The 16,450-nt window shown below is 42.2% G+C and overlaps 1 long non-coding RNA gene across 1 annotated transcript; it reads right to left on the bottom strand.

Moving 5' to 3' along the window:
• Positions 1-456: 456 nt before the first annotated feature.
• On the bottom strand, positions 457-16,249 carry LOC143655232 (uncharacterized). The gene is made up of 3 exons (XR_013162123.1): positions 16,139-16,249; positions 14,307-14,464; positions 457-693 (listed from the first exon to the last, which is right to left on the bottom strand). It is a non-coding gene; the product is annotated as an uncharacterized LOC143655232 (long non-coding RNA).
• Positions 16,250-16,450: the final 201 nt, after the last annotated feature.

Here is a 16,450-nt window from a genome sequence, read left to right as displayed (position 1 = left end):
CCACAGTGTGCTTCCCACCTGCACAGGAGCTGCCCGGCGAGTTCAGCAGCACCAACACCTCAGGGAACTTCTGTTCCACAGTGGACCAGCCCTGCCCTTCCCAGCGAAGCCTGGGGAGAAAAGACCCCCTCCAGAGTGTCCCCTCCTAGGGAGCTCTGCCTCCATCCTAGAAGTGGTAGCTGCTCCCTATGTCTGCTATGCCGGTATGCTTTAGCGTTCTCATGCCACTCGGCAGGTAACCCCTTATTTTAATTAATAATCTTTACATTAAACTGATACAGAACTTCTTTTAGGACTGGTCCCGGGTGGCACACGCATGAAGATTTGGGATTTGAGGGTTGGCTTGTGCAGACCTTTGGGCTTCGGTGCATGCTGAGCTTCTTGCCAATGGGAAAGGAGATGCTGATAAAATATGGCACACGGCAGCCTCGCAATCCATCAAACTATCACCTGGGGTGGATGGTGATGGAGTGCCTTGGCGGAGTCCAGGTGGCTGCTGCACTTGACTCTTAAAGCAGCAAGTATGAGTACGAGGACTGTGGGGTGGAACAGCCTCTCCCACGGGCCCTGGAGCACTTGCAGGAAGAAGAGGACAGACTCAGGTCCTTTAACTCTCAGCTCAGGTCAGTCTGAGAAGCAGAGTCTGCAGGACAGCCTCTACGGAATTCTCTACTTTTGCAGCCACAGGGATTGCTGGAAGTAAGAACAGAGCATCTTGCGGTGGCAGAAAAGAAGAGCTAAAAATAAAAGGCACCCCACGAGATGAAGAGTTTCAGCAGTGAAGGCCAACAGAAAGAGTTCCCAGTGGCCAAAGCTGGAGCGATCTGAGCAACAGAACAAAGTAGTATTGGATTATAACCCAAAGCATAAAATAAATATCTATCAGCACATATGTATATAAATACATGATTAAGTAAATAAATAGATGGGGAGAAGAGACAAATCTTTCAGCAGAAGAATTCAAAATAATTTAGTTTTTGTCTCCCAAAGGAGGGAGACAGCTGGGCTGTGCATTGTGACCACCTCCCAAAGAGTTCAGTATGGAAGGGGGGAAAGAGTGTGTCTGCGGTGAAGAAACCTGACAAATACTCTCTCCTCCAGGGGATCAAGACAGCATAAGCAATGAGCCATGTTGTTGTTTATACTTTTGATAGATGTGATAAAAATGGGACTTTCTGGGGTCTTCCACTCCCAAACCCATAACCCTGGTACAACCGTGAGAAATATCAGCTGAATCCCAACTGAGAGACATTCTGCAAAATGCCTGACCAGTCTTCCTTAAAACAGCCAAGGTCTCCCTCTCTGTGAGCCCAACTCTGCAAGTGAAACCATTGCCCTCCCGGGACATGACATCCAGGGGTGAAAGTCTCCCTGGCGGCATGGGAGAGGACTCCCAGGGATGAAACTGGCCCTGGTGCTGTGAGATCAACAATGCCATCCTGACCAAAAGGGGGAAAAGAAGTGTAACTCATAAGTTATCAGTGTCTGAGAGAGTTCAAATAGAGTCGAGAGGCTACTCAAGAGGTTGCTTTTACACGAGCTTCAGCTAGACATTGCTACCTATCATAACCTGCCAAACCTCAACCAAAAGTAGTCCAGCCAATCCTTAAGAACACCTAGGGTGATATATAAGATTCTACAAAGTTTCCACGCACTAGGGTAACTTTCCAGCAACCTACAACCTCCAGGTGCGTCCCTGGGCCAGATAAGTCCTGAAACTTAGAGGGGCCCGTCTCTCCAGAACATCAGCTAGATCCATCCCACTCCCCTGTATTACTGACAGTCCTTTCCAACATAAAAAAGTCAGAATGGGTATAGCCCAAACACCCCTAAAGAATGAAAGAAAGATCAAAGGTGATGGTGGAGTTATACAGAGAAGGTAGGCTTTAACAAATGAGTATGATTGCTGAATCATTACACTGATATTTCTTTTAGTCTCCAATACCTTAGAGCAGCTAGAAGGAAAAACCTAAAATTGTGGAATTGTAACCCATATCAAACTCTGAAATCTGTTCTATAACTAAATGTTGTGATGTGCTTTGAAATTTACTACTTTTTTGTATATACGTTATTTTTCACAAAAAATTAAAAAGTTGATTGTGATGATAAAATATTTATTCCTTCTAGCCTCAAGTGTTCTGGAAGAGCTAGGAGGAAAAATCTGAGATGATGGTATGGTAGCCCATGACAAACTCTGGGGGCTGTCCTGTAACTATCTTTTGAAGAATGCTTTGAAAACTGTTGCTTTTTTCTTTCTTTGCTTTGCATGTATGTTATATTATACAATAACAAAAAAAAAACAGCCAAGGTCATCAACATTGAGAAAATTCTGAGAAACCATTTTACAGTCAAGACAAGGCAACCAAACACAATGTAGGCTCCAGGGTGGGGTCCTGAGACAGAAAAGGGACATTAGGGAAAAATCAAGGAAATCTGTATAAAGTTAATGATAGTGATTCAATGTTGGTTCATTAATCGTAACAAATATACCATATGTATGTAAGATGTTAATACAAGGGGAATTGGATGTGAGGTACCTGAGAACTCTTTACTACCTTCAAACTTTTTCTGAAATCCAAACCTGTTCCAAAATAGAAAGTTTCTTTTAAAAAAATCAAGACAGAAAACTTACTTAACAACATCAGCCACACTTACAGTTTTGCTCTGGTTAGCTGTTGACTGTTAAGGCATTCACTGGGAAAGATGGGATCCCAAAGTAGGAATAAGGACATCTGCAGGACCCAGATGAAACTGACAATCCTGTATCTCTAGATCACTTTGAGTTCTTTGTCATTGGAAGGACCTTGTCCTCCTCTTTTTAATTTGAAAATTTTGTAACAACATGTTATTCAAGTGGATGCTCATTTGCCTCAAGACCCACCAAAACCACCACCTATTGTTATGGGGGGCACCAAAAGAGAGATCACAAATTCCAAAACTGCAAGCCAATTTGGAGTCTTTATTAGTTGGCCGGTGACTGCCTCAGAAATTCCCTATTACAACTAGACCCTAACTAGGGCCATATTCCATCATGCTCCGGGAAGACAAACACACACTAAGACCCAGGAGGAAATAGCTTATACATCAAAAGAATTACAACAGCTTGTTAAATATATATATTCAGGAACAAGGGGACTATGTTTGAGAGTGGATTACAAAGGTGTTAGAACAAGGAGGGTGAAGTAACACTATATAAGGCTGGAATCCATTGATACAGGTGCGCTTATTAGAGATTTAGGATTCCATGTGTTAGCTCCTGCTTCTGGAGGTGGTTCTAACATCTTTGTTGGTTGGTTGACTGAAACCTGAACTCAAGAGTGGCCTATAATGAATGAGCTTCCCTGGCATAATGTGGAGGGGGGAATCCAAAAGTTTAGGGAGAGAGGAATATTGGACTGGATTTATGGGCAATCTTACTTGCATCCCCACAAACAAGTCCCAGAGAATACATTCTCTAAGGTGTTGACAAATACATCAGTGACAGGACCACCTGCCTTTCAAAAGTCCTCTGGTTGTAGCCAGGAATGGCTACAAAGGATGCCTCCATTGAGGTGGGACCTCTGATTTCAGGGGGGATGATTGTGTCCTGAAGTCACAGGAGCCAAGTGGCAACTTTTAACCATCAAAGACAAGGGGGGACCCACTGGCAACCACACTGCTTAGGCCCACCTGGTCCTTCGATGGTGACTAGCTCATCACAGTGTCACTAGGAACAAAAATATGGGCAGTCACTGGGCAATTCTTGATCTAAGTAACAGAAAAATCTCTGAGCACAGTAGATATAAAACGGACTTGAATCACCATGGTCAGGGGACACAGCCTTTCATCCCATTTCCACACTTAAGACAATTGACAGATGTGTTTCCTTGATGAACGCACTTCCTGCAAGTGTAGACCATAAATGATACTTCAGGCCTTCTGCAAAGGGACCTACAGCACTTGCAAAGTAACTTTGGACTGGAGAAAAAAAGTATTCAGACCTTTCTGGGATTACTAGCCTCTGGCTCTAAAATGATGCTTATTCCTGAGGATCCGAAATGTGACCAAAGCCCACCATTATCCATTATGGCCAGACTCAGTTTTGGGATGGCCATGGCCCTCACACTTTGGTTGTTTCTCTAGCTCCTGAATGTACAACTGGAATAGATATACTTTGCAATGGACAAAATACCCACATTGGATCTCTGACTACTGCGGTGAGGGATGTATGGTAGGAAGGGCTAAATGGAAAACCCTGGAACATTCACTACTTTTTTTTTTTATTATTAATTAAAAAAAGAATTAACAAAACAATTAGAAATCATTCCAATCTACATGTACAATCAGTAATTCTTAATAACATCACATAGTTGCATATTCATCATTTCTTAGTACATTTGCATCGATTTAGAAAAAGAAATAAAAAGACAACAGAATAAGAATTAAAACAATAATAGAAAGAAAGAAAAAAAAAACAAAAAAGCAAAAAAAAAAACAAGAAACTTATACCTCACATGCAGCTTCATTCAGTGTTTTAACATAATTGCATTACAATTGGGTAGTATTGTGCTGTCCATTTCTGAGTTTTTATATCCAGTCCCGTTGTACAGTCTGTATCCCTTCAGCTCCAATTACCCGTTCTCTTTTTTTTTTTTTTAATTAAAGGAAAAAAAGAAATTAACCCAACATTTAGAGATCATACCATTCTACATATGCAATCAGTAATTCTTAACATCATCACGTAGATGCATGATCATCATTTCTTAGTACATTTGCATTGGTTTAGAAGAACTAGCAACATAACCGAAAAAGATATAGAATGTTAATATAGAGAAAAAAATAAAAGTAATAATAGTAAAATCAAATCAAAACAAAACAAAACACAACAAAAACCTATAGCTCAGATGCAGCTTCATTCAGTGTTTTAACCTGATTACTTTACAATTAGGTATTATTGTGCTGTCCATTTTTGAGTTTTTGTATCTAGTCCTGTTACACCGTCTGTATCCCTTCAACTCCAATTGGCCATTATCTTACCCTGTTTCTACCTCCTGCTGGACTCTGATATCAAGGACATATTCCAAATTTATTCTCGAATGTCTGTTCACATCAGTGGGACCATACAGTATTTGTCCTTTAGTTTTTGGCTAGACTCACTCAGCATAATGTTCTCTAGGTCCATCCATGTTATTACATGCTTCATAAGTTTATCCTGTCTTAAAGCTGCATAGTATTCCATCGTATGTATATACCACAGTTTGTTTAGCCACTCTTCTGTTGATGGAGATTTCGGCTGTTTCCATCTCTTTGCAATTGTAAATAACGCTGCTATAAACATTGGTGTGCAAATGTCCGTTTGTGTCTTTGCCCTTAAGTCCTTTGAGTATATTCCCAGCAATGGTATTGCTGGGTCGTATGGCAATTCTATATTCAGCTTTTTGAGGAACCGCCAAACTGCCTTCCACAGTGGTTGCACCATTTGACTTTCCTACCAACAGTGGATAAGTGTGCCTCTTTCTCCGCATCCTCTCCAGCACTTGTCATTTTCTGTTTTGTTGATAATGGCCATTCTGGAGGGTGTGAGATGATATCTCATTGTGGTTTTGATTTGCATTTCTCTAATGGCCAGGGACATTGAGCATCTCTTCATGTGCTTTTTGGCCATTTGTATTTCCTCTTCTGATAGGTGTCTGTTCAAGTCTTTTTCCCATTTTGTAATTGGGTTGGCTGTCTTTTTGTTGTTGAGATGAACAATCTCTTTATAAATTCTGGATACTAGACCTTTATCTGATATATCATTTCCAAATATTGTCTCCCATTGTGTAGGCTGTCTTTCTACTTTCTTGATGAAGTTCTTTGATGCACAAAAGTGTTTAATTTTGAGGAGCTCCCATTTATTTATTTCCTTCTTCAGTGTTCTTGCTTTAGGTTTAAGGTCCATAAAACCGCCTCCAGTTGTAAGATCCATAAGATATCTCCCAACATTTTCCTCTAACTGTTTTATGGTCTTAGACCTAATGTTTAGATCTTTGATCCATTTTGAGTTAACTTTTGTATAGGGTGTGAGAGATGGGTCTTCTTTCATTCTTTTGCATATGGATATCCAGTTCTCTAGGCACCATTTATTGAAGAGACTGCTCTGTCCCAGGTGAGTTGGCTTGACTGCCTTATCAAAGATCAAATGTCCATAGATGAGAGGGTCTATATCTGAGCACTCTATTCGATTCCATTGGTCGATATATCTATCTTTATGCCAATACCATGCTGTTTTGACCACTGTGGCTTCATAATATGCCTTAAAGTCTGGCAGCGCAAGACCTCCAGCTTCGTTTTTTTTCCTCAAGATGTTTTTAGCAATTCGGGGCACCCTGCCCTTCCAGATAAATTTGCTTATTGGTTTTTCTATTTCTGAAAAATAAGTTGTTGGGATTTTGATTGGTATTGCATTGAATCTGTAAATCAATTTAGGTAGGATTGACATCTTAACTATATTTAGTCTTCCAATCCATGAACACGGTATGCCCTTCCATCTATTTAGGTCTTCTGTGATTTCTTTTAGCAGTTTTTTGTAGTTTTCTTTATATAGGTTTTTTGTCTCTTTAGTTAAATTTATTCCTAGGTATTTTATTCTTTTAGTTGCAATTGTAAATGGGATTTGTTTCTTGATTTCCCCCTCAGCTTGTTCATTACTAGTGTATAGAAATGCTACAGATTTTTTGAATGTTGATCTTGTAACCTGTTACTTTGCTGTACTCATTTATTAGCTCTAGTAGTTTTGTTGTGGATTTTTCCGGGTTTTCGACGTATAGTATCATATCGTCTGCAAACAGTGATAGTTTTACTTCTTCCTTTCCAATTTTGATACCTTGTATTTCTTTTTCTTGTCTAATTGCTCTGGCTAGAACCTCCAACACAATGTTGAATAATAGTGGTGATAGTGGACATCCTTGTCTTGTTCCTGATCTTAGGGGGAAAGTTTTCAATTTTTCCCCATTGAGGATGATATTAGCTGTGGGTTTTTCATATATTCCCTCTATCATTTTAAGGAAGTTCCCTTGTATTCCTATCTTTTGAAGTGTTTTCAACAGGAAAGGATGTTGAATCTTGTCAAATGCCTTCTCTGCATCAATTGAGATGATCATGTGATTTTTCTGCTTTGATTTGTTGATATGGTGTATTACATTAATTGATTTTCTTATGTTGAACCATCCTTGCATACCTGGGATGAATCCTACTTGGTCATGATGTATAATTCTTTTAATGTGTTGTTGGATACGATTTGCTAGAATTTTATTGAGGATTTTTGCATCTATATTCATTAGAGAGATTGGTCTGTAGTTTTCTTTTTTTGTAATATCTTTGCCTGGTTTTGGTATGAGGGTGATGTTGGCTTCATAGAATGAATTAGGCAGTTTTCCCTCCACTTCGATTTTTTTGAAGAGTTTGAGGAGAATTGGTACTAATTCTTTCTGGAACGTTTGGTAGAATTCACATGTGAAGCCATCTGGTCCTGGACTTTTCTTTTTAGGAAGCTTTTGAATGACTGATTCAATTTCTTTACTTGTGATTGGTTTGTTGAGGTCATCTATGTCTTCTTGAGTCAAAGTTGGTTGTTCATGTCTTTCCAGGAACCCGTCCATTTCCTCTAAATTGTTGTATTTATTAGCGTAAAGTTGTTCATAGTATCCTGTTATTACCTCCTTTATTTCTGTGAGGTCAGTAGTTATGTCTCCTCTTCCATTTCTGATCTTATTTATTTGCATCCTCTCTCTTCTTCTTTTTGTCAATCTTGATAAGGGCCCATCAATCTTATTGATTTTCTCATAGAACCAACTTCTGGTCTTATTGATTTTCTCTATTGTTTTCATATTTTCAATTTCATTTATTTCTGCTCTGATCTTTGTTATTTCTTTCCTTTTGCTTGCTTTGGGATTAGTTTGCTGTTCTTTCTCCAGTTCTTCCAAGTGAACAGTTAATTCCTGCATTTTTGCCTTTTCTTCTTTTCTGATATAGGCATTTAGGGCAATAAATTTCCCTCTTAGCACTGCCTTTGCTGCATCCCATAAGTTTTGATATGTTGTGTTTTCATTTTCATTTGCCTCGAGGTATTTACTAATTTCTCTTGCAATTTCTTCTTTGACCCACTCGTTGTTTAAGAGTGTGTTGTTGAGCCTCCAGGTATTTGTGAATTTTCTGGCATTCCGCCTATTATTGATTTCCAACTTCATTCCTTTATGATCCGAGAAAGTGTTGTGTATGATTTCAATCTTTTTAAATTTGTTAAGACTTGCTTTGTGACCCAGCATATGGTCTATCTTTGAGAATGATCCATGAGCACTTGAGAAAAAGGTGTATCCTGCTGTTGTGGGATGTAATGTCCTATAAATGTCTGTTAAGTCTAGCTCATTTATAGTAATATTCAGATTCTCTATTTCTTTATTGATCCTCTGTCTAGATGTTCTGTCCATTGATGAGAGTGGGGAATTGAAGTCTCCAACTATTATGGTATTTGTGTCTATTTCCCTTTTCAGTGTTTGCAGTGTATTCCTCACGTATTTTGGGGCATTCTGGTTCGGTGCGTAAATATTTATGATTGTTATGTCTTCTTGTTTAATTGTTCCTTTTATTAGTATATAGTGTCCTTCTTTGTCTCTTTTAACTGTTTTACATTTGAAGTCTAACTTGTTGGATATTAGTATAGCCACTCCTGATCTTTTCTGGTTGTTATTTGCATGAAATATCTTTTACCAACCTTTCACTTTCAACCTATGTTTATCTTTGGGTCTAAGATGTGTTTCCTGTAGAAAGCATATAGAAGGATCCTGTTTTTTAATCCATTCTGCCATTCTATGTCTTTTGATTGGGGAATTCAGTCCATTAACATTTAGTGTTATTACTGTTTGGATAATATTTTCCTCTGCCATTTTGCCTTTTGTATTATATATATCATATCTGACTTTCCTTCTTTCTACACTCTTCTCCATACCTCTCTCTTCTGTCTTTTCGGTTCTGACTCTAGTGCTCCCTTTAGTATTTCTTGCAGAGCTGGTCTCTTGGTCACAAATTCTCTCAGTGACTTTTTGTCTGAGAATGTTTTAATTTCTCCCTCATTTTTGAAGGACAATTTTGCTGGATATAGGAGTCTTGGTTGGCAGTTTTTCTCTTTTAGTAATTTAAATATATCATCCCACTGTCTTCTAGCCTCCATGGTTTCTGCTGAGAAATCTACACATAGTCTTATTGGGTTTCCCTTGTATGTGATGGATTGTTTTTCTCTTGCTGCTTTCAAGATCCTCTCTTTCTCTTTGACCTCTGACATTCTAACTAGTAAGTGTCTTGGAGAACGCCTATTTGGGTCCAATCTCTTTGGGGTGCGCTGCACTTCTTGGATCTGTAATTTTAGGTCTTTCATAAGAGTTGGGAAATTTTCAGTGAAAATTTCTTCCATTAGTTTTTCTCCTCCTTTTCCCTTCTCTTCTCCTTCTGGGACACCCACAACACGTATATTTGTGCAGTTCATATTGTCCTTGAGTTCCCTGATACCCTGTTCAAATTTTTCCATTCTTTTCCCAATAGTTTCTGTTTGTTTTTGGAATTCAGATGTTCCATCCTCCAAATCACTAATTCTATCTTCTGTCTCTTTGAATCTATCATTGTAGGTATCCATTGTTTTTTCTATCTTTTCTACTTTGTCCTTCACTTCCATAAGTTCTGTGATTTGTTTTTTCAGTTTTTCTATTTCTTCTTTATGTTCAGCTCATGTCTTCTTCATGTCCTCCCTCAATTTATCGATTTCGTTTTTGAAGAGTTTTCCATTTCTGTTCGTATATTCAGCATTAGTTGTCTCAGCTCCTGTATCTCATTTGAACTATTGGTTTGTTCCTTTGACTGGGCCATATTTTCAATTATTTGAGCGTGATCCGTTATCTTCTGTTGGCATCTGCGCATTTAGACAGATTTCCCTGGGTATTGGATCCAAAAGTTTGGAAGATTTTTCTGTGAAATCTCTGGGATCTGCTTTTCTTATCCTGCCCAGTAGGTGGCGCTCGTGGCACACGTTTGTCTGCGGGTCCCACCAGTAAAAGGTGCTGTGGGACCTTTAACTTTGGAAAACTCTCGCCGTCCGGGAGGTTCGCTAGCCGAAGCGGCTTGAGCCGGCCCGGGGTCCGAACGCAGGGAGGGTTGCTGGCCGCCGCAGCCCAGAAAAGAGCCCGTCCGAATTTCCTAGTCACCCGGGTGACAAGCGTGGCGGGAGGGCGCCAGCGGCAGCGGCCCGCCCGGGAGAGTGCACGTTCCTGGGGAGTCACGGGTTTGGAAGGGGCCTCCCCCACCCATCACCGTTCTCCGCGGCCTGGGGATTTCCGATCCAATTCTCTCAGTTGGTTAGGGGTGCCGCGCGTGGTGTGGGTGCCAGCCGCCGCGGTTTCAGGGGACCGCCTCTCCAATTCTCCCAGCCGGCCCAGGAAGGGGGAAGGGAGTGACTCCGGCCACTTGCCGCCCCGCCTGGTGAGGCCCGCGCGCCTCGGTGATCTCACCTGAGCTGCTTCTCTCAGCCAGCCAGCCGTTCCAGGATGGGGTACGCTGTCTTTTTTATCTCTGTTGTGGCTTTGGGCGCTTTCTGTATCGTTTCTACTCCCCTAGTAGCTGTCCTGGGGAAGAAACTAAGATCCGTGCGTCTTACTAAGCCGCCATCTTCTCCGGAAGTCCCTTTTTCTGGATCACATTCACTACTTTTACTTTAGGAAGCCAAAATCTATTGTTGAGACTTTTGTCATGGTCAAAGACTTGAAAGAAACAGGAATGATGTACCTTTGACATCCCCACCTGCAAAGCCTCGTCAAAAATTGGGTGAATCTCAGAGAATAACTGTGGACTGCTGCAAACTTTATCAGGTGGTGAACAGAACTGCACCTGCTGTCCCAGATATATTATCTTTTCTGGAGCAAATCAGCATGACCTTGATATGCAGTTGTTGACCTGGATAATATCTTTTTCTCAAACCAATTTGAAAGGATCACCAGAGCAGTTTTACCTGGCAGGGCCAATAGTACACCTTCACAGTGTTGCCTCAGAAATATATCAATTCCCCACTCCGTGCCACAGTAGGGTGCACAGATATTTTCACATTCCATGAGGCATCTCACTGGTCCACAAAATTGATGATAGATGTCAACTGCATCTGAGAGCAAGAACTAGAAATAACTTTAAAATGCCTTAGGAAGACCCACAGTGATTAGAGGGTAGGAAATAACCCCCCCTAAAACCCAGGATCCCACAATATAAAAAAAGTTAATGGGAAGTCATTGGCTTTGAGTAGTTCAAGAGATACAGATGAGATGCTGCATCTTGCACCATTCACTTACATACACTAGTTCAATCTATCTGCAGAATTACCTGTAATGTTGTCAGGTTTTTATGGGGATGAGAGCAAAAGAAAGCTATGCAATGATTTCAAACTATAGTGAAAGCTGCTCTATTTCACAGATCTTACGTTCCAGGCAATTCAAGTGTACTTGAAGTATTTTTAGCAAGTAGGAGTGCTGTTTGGAGATTCTGGGAAGCTCAGTAGGAGAATCACAGTTTAGATTTTCAGCATTTGGGAGCAAATCTATGCCCTCTTCTGTAGATAACTATTATCCTTTTGGTAATAGGATAATCACTGCCCACTGCCACTGGGCCTTAGTAGAAGTTAACTACCTAATCATAAGCCATCATTTGACCATGCAGCCTGAACTTCCCATGATAAACTTGGTAAGGTTTGGGCATAATATTGAGCATGCATGACAGCCATCTACTAAAATGGAAATGGTATATAAGAGACCAGCTTGAGTGGGTCCAGAAGTTATGAGTTACTTGCATCAGCTGGTGTCTCAGACTCCTTCAATGCAGACTTCTGCTGCATTGCCCCACTCCCTCAATTCATGCCTATTGCCTCCTGGAGGGTTCCTTATGACAGACTGAGGAAAGAAAAAATCAAGTCTGATTTACAGGTGGAGTGCCAGTTTGAATCTCTTGGGGACCCCAGAAAAGCCATGTCCTTTAATCCTCATTTAATATTGCTGGGTGGGTGTTTTTTATTGTCCCCATGGAGATACGACCCAGCCAATTGTGGATGGTAACTTTTGATTAGATAGGTCCCATGGAGATGTGTCTTCATACATTAGAGGTGTTGCTCACTGGAGCCCTTTAAGAGGGAAGCACTATTTTTTTTCTTTTACATAGGCAGGCTCCAGGAATTGAACCCAGGTCTCTGGCATGGCAAGTGAGAATTCTGCCACTGAGCCACCTTTGCACTGCCCAAAAGGGAACCATTTTGAAAAGAGCCACCAGAACCCACACAGCCAGAGACCTTAGGAGATGAAGAAGGAAAATGCCCTCCAGGGAGCTTCATGAAACAAGAATCCTGGAGAGAAAGTTAGCAGACATCGCCACGTTCACCACGTGCCTTTCCAATTGAGAAAGAAACCCTGAACATTATCGTCCTTCTTGAACCAAGGTATCTTACCCTGGATGCCTTAGATTGGACATTTCAACAGCCTTGCCTTAATTTGGACATTTTCAACCCTAGAACTGTAAACTAAAAGCTTAGTAAATTCCCCTTTTAAACACCATTCCATTTCTGGTATATTGCGTTCTAGCAGCTTGCAAACTAGAACAGATGGGTGTGCGTGATTTGTTGATACCACCCAAAGTAGACAGCTGTAGCACTACAACTTCATTCAGTGTGGCTCTTTATGACGATTATGAAGGAGAAATCTTCCAAAGGGAAGAACTGTGAGCAGTAGATTTGGTTGTCTACTATATCTGGAGTTGGAAATCTACACTGATTTGTGGATGTTTGATAACAGGTTGGCTGGATGGTCAGAGATCTGGAAGGAATGGCTTGGAAGATCAATGACAAAGAAGTGTGGGGAAGAGCGAAATGGATGGACCTCTCCAAATGGGCACAAATTGCAAAGGTGTTTGTGTCCTATGTAAGCGTCCACCGAAGTCCATCCACTGAGTCAGGTGAACGAAATGAGACAATCTATTTGTCCATCAACCTCTTTCCCCAGCTACCTGCTGTCACCACATTATTTAGAGTGCTTGTTAACTTTTAGTAGGCAATCCCCTGTTATATTTAATAATTATTTATGTTAAATTTCCCTTTTCAAATTTCTGTTCAAAGGTGGTACCCAAATGTGGTTCCCATGTCATGAGGCAATCTTGATTCATCTTCCATTAGAATGCAACTTACTACTTCCTTCAGAACTCTCTTTAGCATTTCATTTAGTATAGGATGCTGATGACAAATTTGTCTGAAAATGCCTTGAATTCATTTACAATATTGAAGCATATTTTCACTGGGTAGAATTCAATATTTTCTTTCAGCATTTTAAAGATATCATTTCACTGTTTTCTGGGTACTAGTGACTATTGAGAAGTCAGTTGTGTATTTTTGTGCTCTTTTGAAGGCAATGTGTCTCTTCTAGCTACTTTTTGTTTGTCTTTTGTTTCCCAACTTTTAATATAATTTTTCTGGAGATTTATCTGTTTAATCTTATCTGGGATCTGTAGAGTTTCTTCAATATGCCTAATGCATTTCATAAGTTTTGGAAATTTCTCTTTAAATATATTTTATGCCCTCTTATTTCTCTCCTCTACTTTTGAGATTCTAATTGCATATATTTCATACCATGTCACCCTATGCTAATGTCTCTTACCCCTCCTTTGTACTTTTCATCTTTTTGTCTCTCTGGATATTGTCTTCTGACCTATCTTCCTGTTCTTTAATTCTTTCTTTTTTTTTTTTTTTTTAAAGGAAAGACAGAGAGAAGGAAGGAAGGATAGAAGGAAGGAAGGAAGGAAGAAAGGGAAACAACTTTAAACATTTTCTTGTTTTATTGTATTTTGTTTTTCCGTTTTTTGTTACATGGGCTGGGGCCGGGAATCGAACCAAGGTCCTCCGGCATAGCAGGCAAGCACTTTGCCCGCTGAGCCACCGCGGCCCGCCCCTAATTCTTTCTTTAGCTGTACAAACCCATACACTGATTTCTTGATTTGGGTTATTGCATTTTGCAATTCTGAAATTTCCACTTTTTGTCATTTCCAGCTCTCTGCCACAATCCTCACTCTGGTCTCCTATCTCCTTGAGCATAATAAGCTTGCTTTGAAGCCCATTTTGTATGATTCCAATATCTACAGCCCTTGCAGGTCTGTTTCTATTATTTATTCCTTCTGCTGCTTTTTATTCATATAACCTTGCTTTCTTCATTCCCAGTGTTTTTTTTTTTTTTGCCTTACATTCAGACATCATGCTTGCAAAATTGTTTTTATAAATATCTTACCGCCAGGATGGTCTCTTCCTCCAAAGAAGTCCTTGCTTTTGTCAGGCTCCAAGGCCACAGGAATTCAGAGCCTCAGGCCATCTCAAGGGGTTGAAAACATCTAATGCAGAGTTGGGAGTTTGTGTACTTCCATTCACCCTTACTCATAGTGTAGAGTCCTGTGGGAGCCATAGCAAGGTGAGAGGGTTTCACCAAGACCCAACATCTTATTCATAAGAATATCATGCTTATTCTAACATCTCAAGGCTGTAGAAAGCTCTCCTCTACCTCCCAGCCACAAATTCCCCAGAGGAAAAGCCACAGACCCTGGACTGACCCTTCTAGGTTTCCACCCTCCTCCTGACCCTCGCCTACCTATCTTCTCTCTCTCATTAGCTCCCATTGCCTTCGAGCAGAATTTTACGCATTTGCTTGCAGTAGGATCAGCAGTTCCCATTACCTCAATCAACCTTGTTAGCAGAATGCATGCCCCAGCAACTCCTTAACGATTAAAGATTACCCTAATTTCACGTTAGAAAATGGGGTTCAGAAAAAGAAAGTCGCTTGCCTGGGGTCCCACTGGGGTGTGCAGCTAGAACTCTAAATCCAGCGTCCTGATGGCTGCCAAGGCCTGCCTTCCTGTCTTAGGTTGGTGGACCTGAATTTGGAGCTCTTGGAACATTTGTAGGGAAATCATTAGTATCACAGCAGGTTTACCAAGCTAGGGTAAGTGCCACCCACCCAGGCTGCTGAGCCAGACTCTTCTCTGTCTCTGTTCTCTCTTTCCCCTCCCTCTCTTTTCTTTTCTCCTTTCTTCTTCTCCATCTTTCTCTTCCTTCTCCCCAACTGTCCCCCTCCCCTGTCCCCTCTCTCTGCCTCTCTTCCCTCTCCCCTATCCTTTCTCTTTTCTGTTTCTCTTCTCTCTCTTCTCCCTCCCGCTACCTTTCCTCCACCCATCTCCCCACCCCCACCCCCCGCCGGTCTCCCTGTCTCCCTCCACTAGAACCCCATCTGGCTTCCGCTGTGCTGGACACAGCTCTGTCTGCTGGGTTGTCCCTGCAGCCTTCTCTGAGCCTGTGGTAGATTAGGAAAAGGTCCTGCACTCACACCTGGGTGGGAGTTCATGGGGACCTGCACCCCCAAAGCTGTCCCGATGCCTCAAGACCAGGAGTCCAGGTCCTTTCCACCCCACCAGAAGTCGTTCAAAACCAGAAACGCTGTCCCCCGCTCGGAGGGCAAGCGCCTGCTGCCAAGCTTGTCCTAGCTCACCTGATCCAGCCCATCCGGCAGTGGCTGTTCGGCTCCCCGCAGGGCAAAATTCAACCTGCCCCCAGCCCCAGGTCACGGCCCTGCCCACCCGCAGCCGGCTTCTGCCTCCCCACGCAGCCTCCCCAGTGGACACCGGGCTAGGGTCTGCTGTTTAATGCTTGAAACACAAAGGGCGAGACCCCTTCTTGTCTGGACGTGCCTAGGGGCCCCGAACCTCGTGTCACAGCCCCTTTAAAAGAGCCTCTCCAAGTGGAAGGAGGAGCTGCAGGGGCAAGTTTAATCCCCAGCATGTATCCTGCTCTGGAAACAAAATGCAACTTTGCCAAAAAGCAGCCACCTCTGGCCAGACCCAAGCAGCCAGGTGGGCCCAGGTGCCCTGAGCAGACAAAGGGGTCAGTAGGCTGTGTGTGAACAAGAGCTGGGCCACTGCTCATAGCTGGGACCACACCAGCTTAGGTGATGATCCCTCACGGGCAGTGGCCTAACAGGCCATTTGCATATTCCCAGGGGTTCCATGGTCACAACCCATGGTGTGCAAGGCCCTCTGCTTGGCTGGGCAGAGCTGGGGGTTACCCAAGTCTTACCTGGAGGCTAGGACCCAAGGCTCAGAGTCCTCTGGGGGCCTCTGAGAGCAGCTGGGCCTGCAGGGTCACCCCCATCCCAGCCAGGCCCGTGCAGAGCTTGTGGCAACCAAGGGCCACTCTGTCCTCCAGGGCCCTAGTGACATGAGCAAACGTGGGGCCCTTGGCCTAATCACCTCACAGTTGGCCCATGACACCCGGTTTCAGAGAGAGAGAAAGGAAGGTTAGTGCTGCAAAGCAGGAGAGCAGATGGCTCCATGGCCAAGAACCCGTCTCCCCAGTGTAAGGAGACCAGGGTTTTTATGGATTCAAACA

The sequence above is a fragment of the Tamandua tetradactyla genome, chromosome 14, assembly GCF_023851605.1.
Source record: "Tamandua tetradactyla isolate mTamTet1 chromosome 14, mTamTet1.pri, whole genome shotgun sequence".
Taxonomy (NCBI): Eukaryota; Metazoa; Chordata; class Mammalia; order Pilosa; family Myrmecophagidae; genus Tamandua; species Tamandua tetradactyla.
This window is presented reverse-complemented; position numbering and strand designations above follow the sequence as displayed.